This window comes from Diceros bicornis, chromosome 37, assembly GCF_020826845.1.
Source record: "Diceros bicornis minor isolate mBicDic1 chromosome 37, mDicBic1.mat.cur, whole genome shotgun sequence".
Lineage (NCBI taxonomy): Eukaryota > Metazoa > Chordata > Mammalia > Perissodactyla > Rhinocerotidae > Diceros > Diceros bicornis.
In genome coordinates, this window is record NC_080776.1 from 28,985,766 (window position 1) to 29,000,022 (window position 14,257).

Here is a 14,257-nt window from a genome sequence, read left to right on the forward strand (position 1 = left end):
ATGGATTTGCCTTGGAGCTGCAGTGGATTGCTGTGTCTGCAGAGTCACAACCAGATTTTCACAAATTTCTGGGGTGAACCCCTCTCTCAGGGATAGAATCCACTAATCAGTCGTCCAAAAGACATGAGGATCTTTGTGTGTGTGATTTCTCTTCCCTGTCTCTCTCTCACACGTGCACACGCACACCTAAACCTTCCTCTCTGATCTGCCTGCCCCACTCCCTCCTGTCCCCTGTCTGAAGGGATGGTGACATTCAGGGCTGCCGACCACTGTCCACACGGAGGCCCAGACACCTGGACGCTGCTCACGTGTAGGCTGCTTTTGGTGAGTCACACAGAGCTGATAGTCAAATAAAACCCTCACATATGCAGGCTGCTGTAACAGATCACCACACATGGAGTGGATTAAAGCAACAGAAATTTCTCTTCTCGAGGTTCTGGAGGCTGGAAGTCCAAAATCAAGGCATGGCGGGGCTGTGCTCCCTCTGAAGGGTCTAGGGGAGGCTCCTTCCCGCCTCTGCAGCTTCAGGTGACTCCAGAGGTCCCTCGGCTTGTGGACGCATTGCACCAATCTCTGCCTCCTTGCTCACGCAGCTTCTCCTCTCCTGTGTGTCTCTTCTCCTCTTATGAGGCCATCTCTCTTATTGTTCTAGGTCCCACTCCACTCCAGTATGATATCATCTTAATAAAACCCATGACGTCTGCAAAGACTATTTCCAAACAAGGTCACATGCTGAGGTTCTGGGAAGGACGTGAATTTTGAGGAGCACCCAGTGTACCCCCAAAAGTGTGAAAAAGTTTCACCTAAGCTATTTTGGCAATTATCCCAAGATCTGCTGTTTCTAGTCATTTATCTTATGTGCCGTGTTGCCTTAGAATCAGAATTCCTGCTTCTTTGATGGCACCTCTACCTTCTAAAGCATGAAATTATCCAGGCTACTCATATTTATTTCAGTTCCTTTGCTTTTAGCAAAATGAGAATTCCTGCACGAATACGTGTAGGTGAAATCTGCACCGCCACTTTTTCCTGTGGGTAAGTTTCATGATGTATCTGAGGGAAAAATATCCTTGTCATTTCACGTTGTCTCAAGATTTGTGGGGCCTTTTGTAGAGAATACATCATAAAACCTGTATCAGCCTCCTGGGGCTGCCTTAACAAAATACCAGGGACTGTCGGCTTAAACAACAGGAATTTGTTCTCTGGAAATCTGGAGGCTGGAAATCCAAGGTCAGACTGTTGGCCAGGCTGGTTTCTCCTGAGGCTGGGGGAGAATCTGTTCCCGGCCCCTCCAGCTCCTGGTGGCTGCCGCTGTCCTCAGGTCCCTTGGCTTGTGGCCCATGCCTGTCTTCACATGGCCGTCTCCCGTGTGCTCTGTGGTCACCCACGGCTCTGCAGCTCCTTCCCAGAGGGTGTTTCCATCTTGTATCTTCCCTGGGTTGTGCTGCTCATTTCCAGAGCCCAGCGAGTTGTGCTGTTACCGCTGCCCAGGCCTTCGGTCCACCACATTAATCTCAGCTGTAGCCCAGGGTTTCCATCCTCTGGGGCAGAATTGCCTGAGTCCTCCCCTGGAGACAGAGACCACGAGACTTGTCCCACCCCTGACCTGCTGTTTCCCTTCTGAGAGGCCAATGCTGTGACATGCAGAGACTGCACGTGACTGCAGCCGCCGGCCACGGCTCTCAGTGGGAGGATTCTGAGGCTGGCGGACCCCAGAGTCTCCTCTGTCCCCTGTGAAGCAGGGGCAGCGGTTGACGCTGGTGACGATGCAAGACCCCGCCCGCGAGGGCTCAGCCCGGGGGAACCGCGGAGTGGCCCCGCCGGCTTCAGCCGGTCCGCCGTCTGCTCGTGTGCGTCCGTTCCTACAGGGCCGAGGTGATGAAGATAGACAGGGTCCCACAGCCCAGGAAGACCGGGTCAGTGAAGACGCTGCCTGACTCGCCCAGTGCGTCACGCTCGTCAGAGAGAGCCCGTGTCGCTCACCTGTTGTGAGGAGAAACGATCTGTATTTACTAGCTCTTTCTTTAAACCAGTGCTCAGGTATTTGTACTTTAGGAAACACTATCAGGAGCGATATCTTTTCAAATGTCAAGGACAAATATCAGTGCTCAAAATAAACGTACTTTGTGAAGAAATAGCCAGAATCTGTCAGATACACAATGGAAAACAGAGTGGAAAAAAATGTTTTTATGAATGAAAAAGAAAGATAATCCCGGAGCTGAGCAACATCTTAAGGTTAAAAAACAAACAGACCCTCTGGTCTGTCTGAATCTGACAGGCTTTTGGGGAGAACTGACATCACATGGTGGCTGTGGGAGGGGAGTCATCACAGCTGGCGTTGCCTTTCACCACGTAAGTATCAGAAGGAAATGGCTTTAATGGCTTCAGTTCAGAGCTAGGGACATTGTTCTGCCATCTCTGTCACCCTGAAGGAAATGCGGTGCTTATGATTCTACTGAAAATGCTCCAGCCTGTGTCTCAGACTCCAGGGGCCGTGATAGATAATCCTAATCGCATTCTCCAGCACAGTAAATCCTTGAAAATTTTCCAATAGACTCTTTGCCATTTGGAGAGAAAGTTAAAGTCTAAATATAGTAAGAGGGAAGATCACTGACATTTTTTTTTGATATTTTATTTATTTTTTTATTATTAAGACTTTTATTGTTTTTAGAGCAGTTTTAGTTTCACAGTAAAGTTGAGAGGATGGTACAGAGATTTCCCATCTACCCCTGGCCCCCACTCATGCACAGCCTCTCCCATTATCAACATCCCCCTCCAGAGTGGTCCATTTGTTACAACTGATGAAGGCTACACTGACACGTAACCATCACCCAGAGTCCATAGTTTACATTGGGGTTCACTCTGCGTGTTGTACCTTCTATGGTTTGGACAAATGTGTAATGACATGCATGCATCATACAGAGTATTTTCACTTCCCTAAGATCCTCTGTGCTCTGCCTACTTATCCCTCCCTGTCCCCCGACCCTTAGCAACTCTGATCTTTTTACAGTCTCTAGAGTTTTGCCTTTTCCAGAGTGTTGTATAGTTGGAATCATAAAGTATGTAGCTGTTTCATACTGGCTCCTTTCACTTAGTCGTATGCATTTAAGGTTCTTCCATGTCTTTTCATGGCTTGATAACTCATTTCTTTTTAGCCCTGAATAATATTTCATTGTCTGGATGGACCACAGCTTATGTATCCATTCACCTACTGAAGAACTTCTTGATTGCTTCCGAGTTTGGGCAATTATGAATAAAGTTACCATAAACATTCATGTGCAGATTTTTGTGTGGACATAAGTTTTCAGTTCCTTTGGGTAAATGCCAAGGAGTGTGGCTGCTGAATCTTATGGTAGGATTATGTTTAGTTTTGTAGGAAACTGCCAAATTGTCCTCCAAAGTGGCTGCACCATTTTGCATTCCCACTAGCAGTGAAGAGAGTTCCCATTGCCTCACATCCTCACCAGCATTTGGTGTCATTAGTGTTCCAGATTTGGCCATTCTAATAGTGGTATCTCATTGTTGTTTCAATTTTCATTTCCATGATGACATATGATGGGGAGCATCTTTTCAAATGCTTACTTGCCATCTGTATATCTTCTTCAGTGAAGTATCTGTTAAAGTCTTTGGCCCATTTTTTAATCAGGTTGTTTGTTTTCTTATTGTTGAGTTTTAAGAATTCTTTGTGTATTTTGGATAACAGTTCTTTTACAGATGTGTCTTTTGCAAAGATTTTCTCCCTGTCTGTGGCTTGTCTTCTCATTCTCTTGACATTGACCTTCATAGAGCAGGAGTTTTTAATTTTAATGAAGTCCAACTTAAAAATTAATAAATTATTATTATCTTAATATATTAAGAATAAATAAATATTATCTTAATAAATTATCAATTTAATACATTTATCAACTTAATACATTATCAATTATTTCTTTCATGAATCATGCCTTTGGTGTTGTATCTAAAAAGTCATTGCCATACCCAAGGTCATCTAAGTTTTCTTCTATGTTATCTTCTAGGAGTTTTATATTTTTACGTTTTACATTGAGGTCTGTCATCCACTTAGAGTTAATTTTTGTGAAGAATGTAAGGTCTGTGTCTAGACTCATTTTTTTGCACATGCATGTCCAGGTGTTCCAGCACCATTTGTTGAAAAGAGTCTCTCTGCTGCATCGTATTGATTTTGCTCCTTTGTCATAGATCGGTTGGTTATATTTACAGTGGTCTATTTCTGGGCTCTCTCTTCTGTTGCATTGATCTGTTTGTCTATTCTTTCACCAATACCACACTGTCTTGATTACTGTAGCTCTCTCTATGGTAAGTCTTGAAGTCAGGGGCATCAGTCCTCCAACTTTGTTCTTCTCCTTCAGTATTGTGTTGGCTATTCTGGGTCTTTTGTGTCTCCGTATGAACTTTAGAATCAGTTTGTTGATATCCACAGAATAACTTGCCAGGATTTTTATTGGGATTGTGTTGAATCTCTAGATCAAGTTGGGAGGAATTGGCATTTTGACAATAATGAGTCTTCCGGTCCATGAAAATGGAATATCTCTGCATTTATTCAATTCTTTTTTGAGTGCATTCATCAGTTTTGTAGTTTTCCTTATATAGATCTTGTACATATCGTGTTAGATTTATAACTATTTCATTTTTTTGGATGCTAATGTAAATGATATTGTGTTCTTATTTTCAAATTCCACTTCTTCATTGTTGGCATAGAGGAAAGTGATTGATTTTGTCTATTATCCTTGTTTCCTGCAACGTTGCTTTAATCACTTATTAGTTCCTGGAGTTTTTTGGTTGATTCTTTCAGATTTTCTACATAAGCAATCTTGTCATCTGGGAACAAAGGCAGTTTTATTTCTTCCTTCCCAATCTGTACCTTCGTTTCCTTCTTTTGTCTTATTGTATTAGTAAGGACTTCCAGTATGATATTGAAAAGGAGAGTGAGAGAACACATCCTCATTGTTCCTGATCTTAGTGGGAAGCTTTGAGTTGTTTACCATGAAGTCTGTTGTTAGCTGTAGGTTTTTTTTTATTTTAATATGGAACACTTCACAAATTTGTGTGTCATCCTTGCGCAGGGGCCATGTTAATCTTCTCTAATTTGTTCCAATTTTAGTATATGTGCCACTGAATGGAGCACTATTGGGTTTTTAAAATAGATATTCTTTATCAAGTTGAGAAAGTTACCCTCTATTCCCAGTTTACTTGAGTTTCTATCATAAATGAGGGCTGGATTTTGTCAAATATTTTTTCTGCATGTATTGACATGATCATGTGATTTTTCTTTTTTACTCTGTGGATGTGATGGATTACATTGATTTATTTTTGAATGTTGAACCAGCCTTACATACCTGGAATAAATCTCTCTTGGTCATGGTGGTGTGTAATTCCTTTTATACATTGCTGGATATTTCTTTTCTACCACATGGAAGTCTGCTAACTGGAGTGGGTATTCCTATCCTTCCCCAGGTTGGTTAGACTCTGGTGATACCCCAGCAGTTTGAGCTCTGGTTAACTAGGTTCTCTGAGGGCAGACCTTGTTAAGAAGAGCAGAGTGCTCTGGCATATTTCTGAAAGGCTCCTTTTCCCCTTCTCCAGCCAGGAGCATGAGGGATTTTTCTCTGATATTTACTGTGGGAACCTGGTTGAGCTCCTGGGGGTAAATCTCACAGTATTGTGGGGGCCCCTATGACTGGGTCCCTGAGAGTTTTTACCTCTCAGACTTGTCTGCATGGAGCCTCCAGAAATTCATGCATCACAGTTCAGGTTTTCCTACCCCACTGCTGGTTCCCACAGCGGTTCCTGTTCATGAGTGTCTGCTCTGATGAGAAGGTAAACCATGAAGACCTATATGTCCGTCTGTCCCTCCAGTCTTGGGGCAGCAGTTTGCCTGTGTCCTCCTGTCTCTTATGGATCCAACAAGAGTTGTCAATTTTTCAGTTTTTCAGCTTTTTACTTATTAGGATGGAGTGGTGACTTCCAAGCTCCTCACATGCAGAACCGGGAACTAGTAGTCTCCACGTCTATTTTCTTCTTTCTAGCAACTGCAAACCACAGCATCCCCAACTTTTGTGTACATAGAGCCAATGACATGGAGCAATAGAATATAAACAATCTAGTGGAAAATTTTGGGTTTTTTTCAATCTACCAATGTCAACATTGACAAATCCTCCAAACCATTCTTCACTCATCTGGTCCCATCACAGGTCTCAACTTCAGTCTGCCCAGGGAGACTTGGCCCAGAGGCCAGCACCCCCAAGGCAGGCACCTGCTCTTTTTTTGGTTCCTGGACTACATCGCTGGTGTGGAATTTCACTAGACTATTTCCTGGTGATGACTTTTGAAATGATGCACGGTTGTGAAGGCATTAGTATATCTAAGCCGAAGCTCCAATTTCATGGATTTGTATCTGCACTAGTGGACAGTAAGCCAGCTCACATGTGATCACGCTGTGTCTTCTGGTTCCAGGGAACATAAGAAGTGCTACCAAGACCTGCTCCTGAGTTTAATTGTAGGCTTGTCATTAGTGCTGTTTTACAGGCCGAGCTGCTCCTCTCAAATGTGCTTCCAAGGAAATGTCAACTAGTCGTCACATTTGTCAGCTACCTGTTAATTAACTAGCCAACCAGTTGATGTTGAGGTAAGCAGCTTGGTCCCAGCCTCAGGACTCACCGTCTGGGGGAAGCAGATGAGGGATGACCAGCTACTGCACATGGGCTCAGCTGTATGACAGGCATGCTCTGAGTGCCCTGGGGGACAGACAGGGTCTCTGACTCGCCCCTCTCTTGCCTTTCCTCCAGCAGCTTTGGAAACATCAACACGAGATACCAAGAAGGAAAATGGGGCAGGGCTCAGGGTGGTGAGTGTGCATGGCCGAGTTGGGGTAATAACATGGATATCAGATCTAACTCTGTTTGAATATGGTCATATTTTTTCTTTCTGGCAGAAGGCACCAGAATCTGTTAACTTTGGAGATGAAATATCCAAAAAAGGAGTAAGTGGTGAAAAGATTCTTTCAATTTAAATTTTATTAATCTCCAGATTATTTAATATTTCAACCATTGGCACACATTACTTTTTGTTTTACAATTTAATTTTTAAAAATTAAATGATAGGGCAAACTTCATAAATAGTTCATGTTTGGCTTTTTCTTTGTATTTCATTTGTAACCTAGTTCTACTTTTAAAACACAGAATATTGGGCCAGCCCCAGTGGCCTAGTGGTTAAGTTCAGTGTGCTCTGCTTCAGTAGCTGGGGTTTGGTTCCCAGGTGTGGACTCACACCACTCATCTGTCAGTGGCCATGCTGTGGAGGCAGCTCACATACAAAAATAGGAAGATTGGCAGCAAATGTTAGCTCAGGGAGAATCTTCATCAGCAAAAAAAAAAAAAAAGAAGAAGAAGAGGAAACAAAAAATGTTGATTGGTACAATGAAAGCATCAAGGGCATATAGACAAAAACGTCTGCCTCAGTCTCATCTGGACCCTCCTCAGTTTCCATATCCAGGTCAAGTGTACAGAAGACTGTGACGTCTGCAGGAGTCAGTCAAGGTATTAACTTAGGGTACACAGACAGTCTACAAGCACATGTGTGATTAAAAATAGACGGGTAACCACTAACAGAACAAAGACATGACCTGTAGCTTTTAAATTGATGAGTGGGGAAAAAGGAATAATTAAAAATTTATCAGTGGAGCAGATGCAAGGAGAGTGGTAAACAAGAACAAAAAATACATAGAACAAAAACAAGGAAATATATAATTAAAAATACCATTTACCAAGGTGGCAAAAACTGTACCAGAAATATAAGGTGTTACGACTTCCAAAGGGAGAATAACTAAGCATTACTGGCATAATTGTAGGAGTACACCACCAGATCAGTTGCAAAATCATATATCAATATGATATATATATGTATATAAACTTCCCCACATAATTCTGTAAATTCAATATAATTCTAATAAAACCCCTAACTGATTTTTAATAGAACTTTATAAGTTTGGTATAAAATTCAAAGGGAGAGTAAAAACAACAGAACGTGAAGAACAAAGGTGAGGAACTCCCTCAGAGGGTCGTGACCCCTGGTGACGCCCTGGGAATGAGCATGCTGGTGTCACCATGAGAGAACCTCAGACAAAGATACAAGGCACACGAGGAAACTCGATGTGACAGGAAACTTCGAAGGACCATGGTGTCAGCCCAGGGATTGTGCTGAACCGACAGGTAAACCCTGCGTAAATATAAAATAAAAGCTAACACTCCACTCACGCTCCACATGGAGGTAAATGGCAGGTTAAACAGGGACGTTAAAAAGTTCAGAAAAAATATCTAGAATATATGAATAGTGCCAAGGTAAAAAATGCCACAAATAAAGCACAAAATGGCAAATCTTAAAGGAATATATTTTAATTTGAATGGATTAATTTAAAAAACCTATGACCCAAAGACTCCACAAAACTAACTGAAAGGCCTGCCCTTCAGCAAAGATGAAACATCAGCCCCCTTAGCTGCAGGGGTGATATATGCAGCTCTCCCCCTCAGGAAGGACAAGACGAGCATCCCCAGGGAAGATGCAGGAGAATGTGGACAGGGATGCACAGGAACAGGACCCAGATGGCCGGCTAGCTCACGAAAGAGGTTCAGGTCCTGGAACAGCCAGCGACAGCAAGCCGTCAGGTCCCGTCAGCTCATCCACGTGACTGGGACACAAATGCTGGAGGCGTTGCGAGGAAATGGGCTCGAGGGCCCTGCAGGTGTGACAATCAGCACCACCTGGTGACCTCGGGAATGTCTACACCTGATGCGAGAACTCACGTCCCCGTTCTCAGCGTCAGCTCTGAAGACTGTCCTGCTCGTCTGCTGTTTGCAAGGTTAACATGAGCAGAGAGAAGCTCAGCTGATGAATGTCAGTGTAAGCCGGCCACCCAAACCTGGGGACGCAATAGAACAGCTACATTTAATACCCAGTTCTGTGCCCATCAACACGAACTCGGCTCTGACACAACAATGAACAGAAAAGCCAGGGGGAAAAGGATCTGCTCACTGTGTGGTCTCTAACGTCAATACTGTGTATCAAAGCACATGGTCTAGAGATGAAGGGACTGGTAGAGCTGGAGGTGGAGAGAGAGAGACAGAGAGAGACAGAGAGACACAGAGACAGAGAGAGAGACAGAGAGAGACAGAGAGAGACAGAGAGACAGAGAGAGACACAGAGAGACAGAGAGACACACAGAGAGACAGAGAGACACAGAGAGAGACAGAGAGAGGTAGAGAGACACAGAGATACAGAGAGAGACACAGAGAGACATAGAGAGACACAGAGAGAGACAGAGAGAGAAACAGAGAGAGGTGGGGAGACAGAGAGAGACACAGAGATACAGAGAGACACAGAGAGAGACAGAGACAGACAGAGGGACCGAGAGAGACAGAGAGACACAGAGATAGAGAGATAGAGACAGAGACACAAAGGCACCTATGAAGCCCAAGTATAAACACGTGTAGAGACCACTGATGCCCACTTGGATTCAGGGCGACGCCGTGGGGTGAGGAGGGGGGGTGGGTTTGCAGGTCTTGGCCATCTCTAAGGCCTTCTTTAAAATCAGAGATCTGAAACAAGTGACACAGACAGCTCTCGATAATTTGTATGTTGGCTAAATGGATGTTTAATAGATACAGATATACAATTTAATGTATATTTCAAGTTTTCCATAATTTAAAAAGTAAATTGCAAGGAGAAAAACATGCAATTAAAAAAAATCAAATAATATGCCTGAAGTTGCTTCAAAAATGTGAGTGAAATTACAAATATAAGCAGATTAACTCATTCAAAGATAAAAATGATCAGATTGTATTTAAAAATTTACATCTTAATCAGAACACAAAATAAAATGAACACTACCACAAATAACAATGTATAAAATACATCCCTCTCAACTTTCCCTCTAGTACCAAACCGTGTATTGGGATAAAGTGGCTCAACTCTGCCCTTGCTGACGAAGCAGCCACAGACGGTGTATAACCGGTGGATGGAGGGTGTTCCAGTAAAACTTTATGCACAAAACACCCCTGGCCTAACACCAAGACACCCAAGCAGGGAGCCAGCAAAGTCCTGCCCTCATCCTGCCTCCAGAGGAGCACTTGTCAGAGTCCCAGGCCCAGCCAGGGCCAGGGACTCCCACCTGCCAAGGGCCTGGCAAGGACACTGGAGTTTTGAGACTTTTGTTGGGGAATAGAACTAAAAACAGTCTCCTGCCAACCCAGAAATCCTCTCCACTGAGGAGAAGAGAAAGAAACAGTTTAACTGTTGAATAAAGGTAAAGCAGAATGGGAGGCACATCACAGGATCTGGCTAAGAGCTCAAGGACAGAAGGAAACTCCCCGTTCACACAGCAGGCAGCTGCACCCACCGCACACATGCCCTCCAGGTGGGCGGAAAGTGGTCCTCGGGGAAGGGACTCTGTTCCTCGCATCACTCAGGTTCCCCCCGAATCCTCCTGGTAAACTGGGTGGCCACTGTGTGAGCTGATGGGCTTTATCCAGAGGAAAAGCACACAACCCATCTTCATGGCGACTTAGACGAGGAGCCCGCTCAAGTCCCAGATCAGGCTCCCGCCCGCCCAGGAAGCGAGAGATGGAGCTCCTTCCTGAGGCTCCGGGACCTTGAGAAAAGCATCCTTGGGCTGTGAAGCTGGCAAGAGGCTGGTTAGCTTTCAAAAAGATTTACATACATCTCAGAGAGACAGAGGAAGAACCGACAGTTACAAGTTTTCTAGAGTAAATGCTCTGAGAAGGGAGCAGAGGTGGGGAGTCTGGGGGTTGTTCCTCTCATTTCAACAGGATAATGAGCCTCTTATTTCTGATTTGTATTTACCCTTAGACCTTTCACTTGCTTTTTCAAGCCATGAATTATCAAGGAACTCAACTTTAAAAAAAGCTTATTAATTAATTGCTAACTTTTTGAAATCCAGCAATGCTTTGTTCGAGGTTTTTCCTGCAGACAAGGACTCTCCACTGCATTTGGAGCGATTGCCCTGTGCAGGAACCCTTCCAGTACCCAGGACGTCAGGAGCAGAGGGGCAGATTCCTGGGCTGCTGTTCCGGGATGGGAGAGAGGCGGTGATGCTGTAGGAAGTAAGTGAATGAGGCATTGAGGAGGAGGCCATTGTGCTGCAGGAGGAGGAGACCCCAGAGCAGCTTGAAGGGGCAGGCGAGCCGGGAGGGAGTGGGTGTGGGAAGCAGATTTCCTCACTAAATAGGTGTCAGGGAAGATTTCCTCCCGGAGGTGAGACCTGAGCTCTGGGCTTGCTGGGCACAGACAGACGTCAGGAAGTGAAGGGGTGGGGGGCCATGCGGGTCTGGGCCTGAGGGAGTGGGTCACCTCTGCCCGGGGCTGCAAGATGGGCTGGAGGGGAGGAGTCCATGAGTGACCTGCAGGTGGAGGGTCCTGACTCGCAGGAAGGCGGCTGGAAAGAGCATCTGGAGGGGGAGCAGCCTGGGTCCCAGAGATCCTGAGGGAAGAACTGGGGGATGGGAGCGGACTTAGGACCAGGTCCAGGGAACAAGAGGAGGGCAGGGGCACCATGCCCGAGGCCAAATTTCCCAGGTCAGGGGTCAAGGATGCAGCAGGCCTGGGTGGACACAGAGCTTGTGGAAGAGCCCAGGGAGGTAGGGTCCCATCCTGCTCTGGGGAAGCAGGAAAACCAGGGAGATGTCTGATTTATAGTGCCCGGGAAATAGTAGATACACGAGATGAAAACAGACAACAGAAAAATACCAACCACAGCTGAGATTTAATATCAAGCAATCGGAATAAGAAGCAAAGAGCAACCAATGTTAAGAAAAATGATAACATGCATTAATAACCAAAGCAGTAAGAAAGGATAATGGTCCAGACAGAGCCTGAGGAATCTCCGGAGCCCAAGAGCAGATCTGCAGCCACAGAGGGTGCCATGTGACCCCTTAAAGTGGAATCATCAAGCAGACAAGACTACAGACGTGTGACATAAAATTACACCTCTAACTCTTGTGTTAAAAAAGAAACCACATTTTAAATCGTGGAGTACCCGAGAATAAGTTTAGGACTTGGAGATAAGAAAATCTTCTTATGCAAATACAAAGAAAGCAGAAATCGTAAAAGTGCCTGATAAATATGACTGCACCACTTTCTAAATTACAAATCACAGCATAAATGAGGTCCACAGACAAGCCACAGCCTGCGAGAAGATGTTTACGACCCACAAAACTGAAGATGACCAGAGGGCAGGAGACATGAAGACCTCACTCACGTACGTTTGGAGAAGACACACACCATTCGGGAGGGAAAGCGGGAAAGCCTAGGGACCCCCATTCATGGAAGGATGCTCAAGACCCCAGATGATCCGGACAACTCAGAGGGGTGACATGGAATGCTGCTGTGTGGACATTTGACTTATAAAATGCAATCATCTGGCAAATATATATTCTAGAAAATGCAAAAGAATCTCCAGAGGCAGAGAGCAGGTCAGCAGTGGCCGGGGCAGGGTGGGAGAGGGGCCATGGGGGCGCGAGGAGACTTGGGGTGATGCTCACGATCACTCGCTCAATTATCACCCACTGTGCACACGCAGGTCACTTCGCAGCAATTTCCCCTCAATGAAGCTGGAGGGAAAGTCTGTGCAGAGTCGTGCAGGCAGAGGGGCAACAGGAGCGCCCAGGGCCCGTGCTGGTGGCCCCCAAGTGCGATGAAAACATGTGGAGGATAGAGTTAAAAATGCACCCAGTTCATGGGGGGAGAGGGCCTTGCCCATTTGAATAGGAGACCAGGGCTTTGCAGCAGTGATGAAACAGCATTCCCCCAAGAGAAAGAGGAGGTGTGATGGAGATATCTGTAAAATGGAAAGTTCTGCAGCATTCGAAATGAAGAATTATATCAACAGGTTCCAGCAGTGGCTAAATCTAGAAAATGCACTGCTGGTGCATGAAGTTAGAGAACAACACACAGGGAATGCCACTCATGCTCCATCCTGCAGAGTTGGCAGGGTGGGAGCAGAGACCGGGGAGGGTGGTGAGTGGTGGGACTGTGGACAGCAGCTCGGGCGTGTCCATGTTTATCTTCAAGATTCGTAAAGTCTGTGACCGGATGGCATGGAGACAGAAGGGGAGCACCTTGAAGGCACCTCCCACAGTGGGCATGCTCGGCAGGCGGCTGCTGTGTGCCCTCCCACCTCCGATCTCTTCCTCTGAAGTATGTTGACAAGTCTAAATGTTACAGGGACTCGATGTAAGAACAGCTGGGTAGATGCTGTGGGGAGAAAATCTGCCAGTCCTCGTGAGAGAGCATCTCACATAAGCAGGTCCCCTGTTTCCTCTATTTATCTAGGACATGGTTTTAATTCTTCCCTTTGTCTTCTCGTCTATGGCTTTGGTTTCTTTTTTTTTTTTTTAATTGGCAAACTTGGGGTCTTAAAAAGACAAATCCCATCAGTTGTCCAGAAATTCTCTGACAGCCAGGATGTCTGTTTTCAGAGCATGCCACGGTATAGACGAGACCCCAAGGATAGCCATCTGAAGCCCTCTTCGGACACACAGCTTCCAGCTGGGAGGGCTTCTGGCCTCCCGGGAAAGTCTCTCCCTGATGAGGCATCCCCGCCTTCCCCTGGGCAGCCTCTGGAGCTCTGTCAATACCATGAGGGGTCTCAGGCTTTTCCAGCTACAAAGGTGCCAGCAAGATGCTGCGTGTCTCAGGAGGAAGGGTCTCTGGACAGTAATCAGAGCCCCCAGGCTGCCCTGAGACTCTGAACAACCGCACTGAGAGCCTTAACCAGCTCCTCGTGTTCTGGTTCCTCCTGTGTAGTCCAGCATGCTAACCGCAGAGAAATAAGCTTTTCTGATTTCTTCCCGCCTTTCCCTTTTCTTTTCAGGACTGTGAAGTGATAACACGCTCGATTTCTCTTGGTGGCAGCATTCGTCATCTCATGGGGCAGAGATTAGGAACAATTCTGATCTTGACAACTCCAGTTTGGCTGTCTGCCCTGTTCAGTTGGGCTGCTTCTCCATGAGCCTTGTATGTGGACCCCACGCTCCCTGACACCGCAGAGGGTACCCGGATGCTGTGGTGTCCGTTCTTTGACTATCAAGGGAAGACGTCAAAGCAGACTTCTGCTTCTTCCCCATACGAGTGGCTTGCTAGCATGTTAAGTACAGAAGGAGTGGATTCTTTTAAAAAAATTTTTTTTATTATTATATTTTTATTGAGGTAACATTGGTTTGTAATATTGTAT

The 14,257-nt window shown here is 45.5% G+C and overlaps 1 non-coding gene across 1 annotated transcript; it reads right to left on the minus strand.

Moving 5' to 3' along the window:
- Positions 1-5,033: 5,033 nt before the first annotated feature.
- On the minus strand, positions 5,034-5,140 carry LOC131399347 (U6 spliceosomal RNA). Its single transcript, XR_009217113.1, has one exon. It is a non-coding gene; the product is annotated as a U6 spliceosomal RNA (small nuclear RNA).
- Between the last annotated feature and the right edge of the window lie 9,117 nt (positions 5,141-14,257).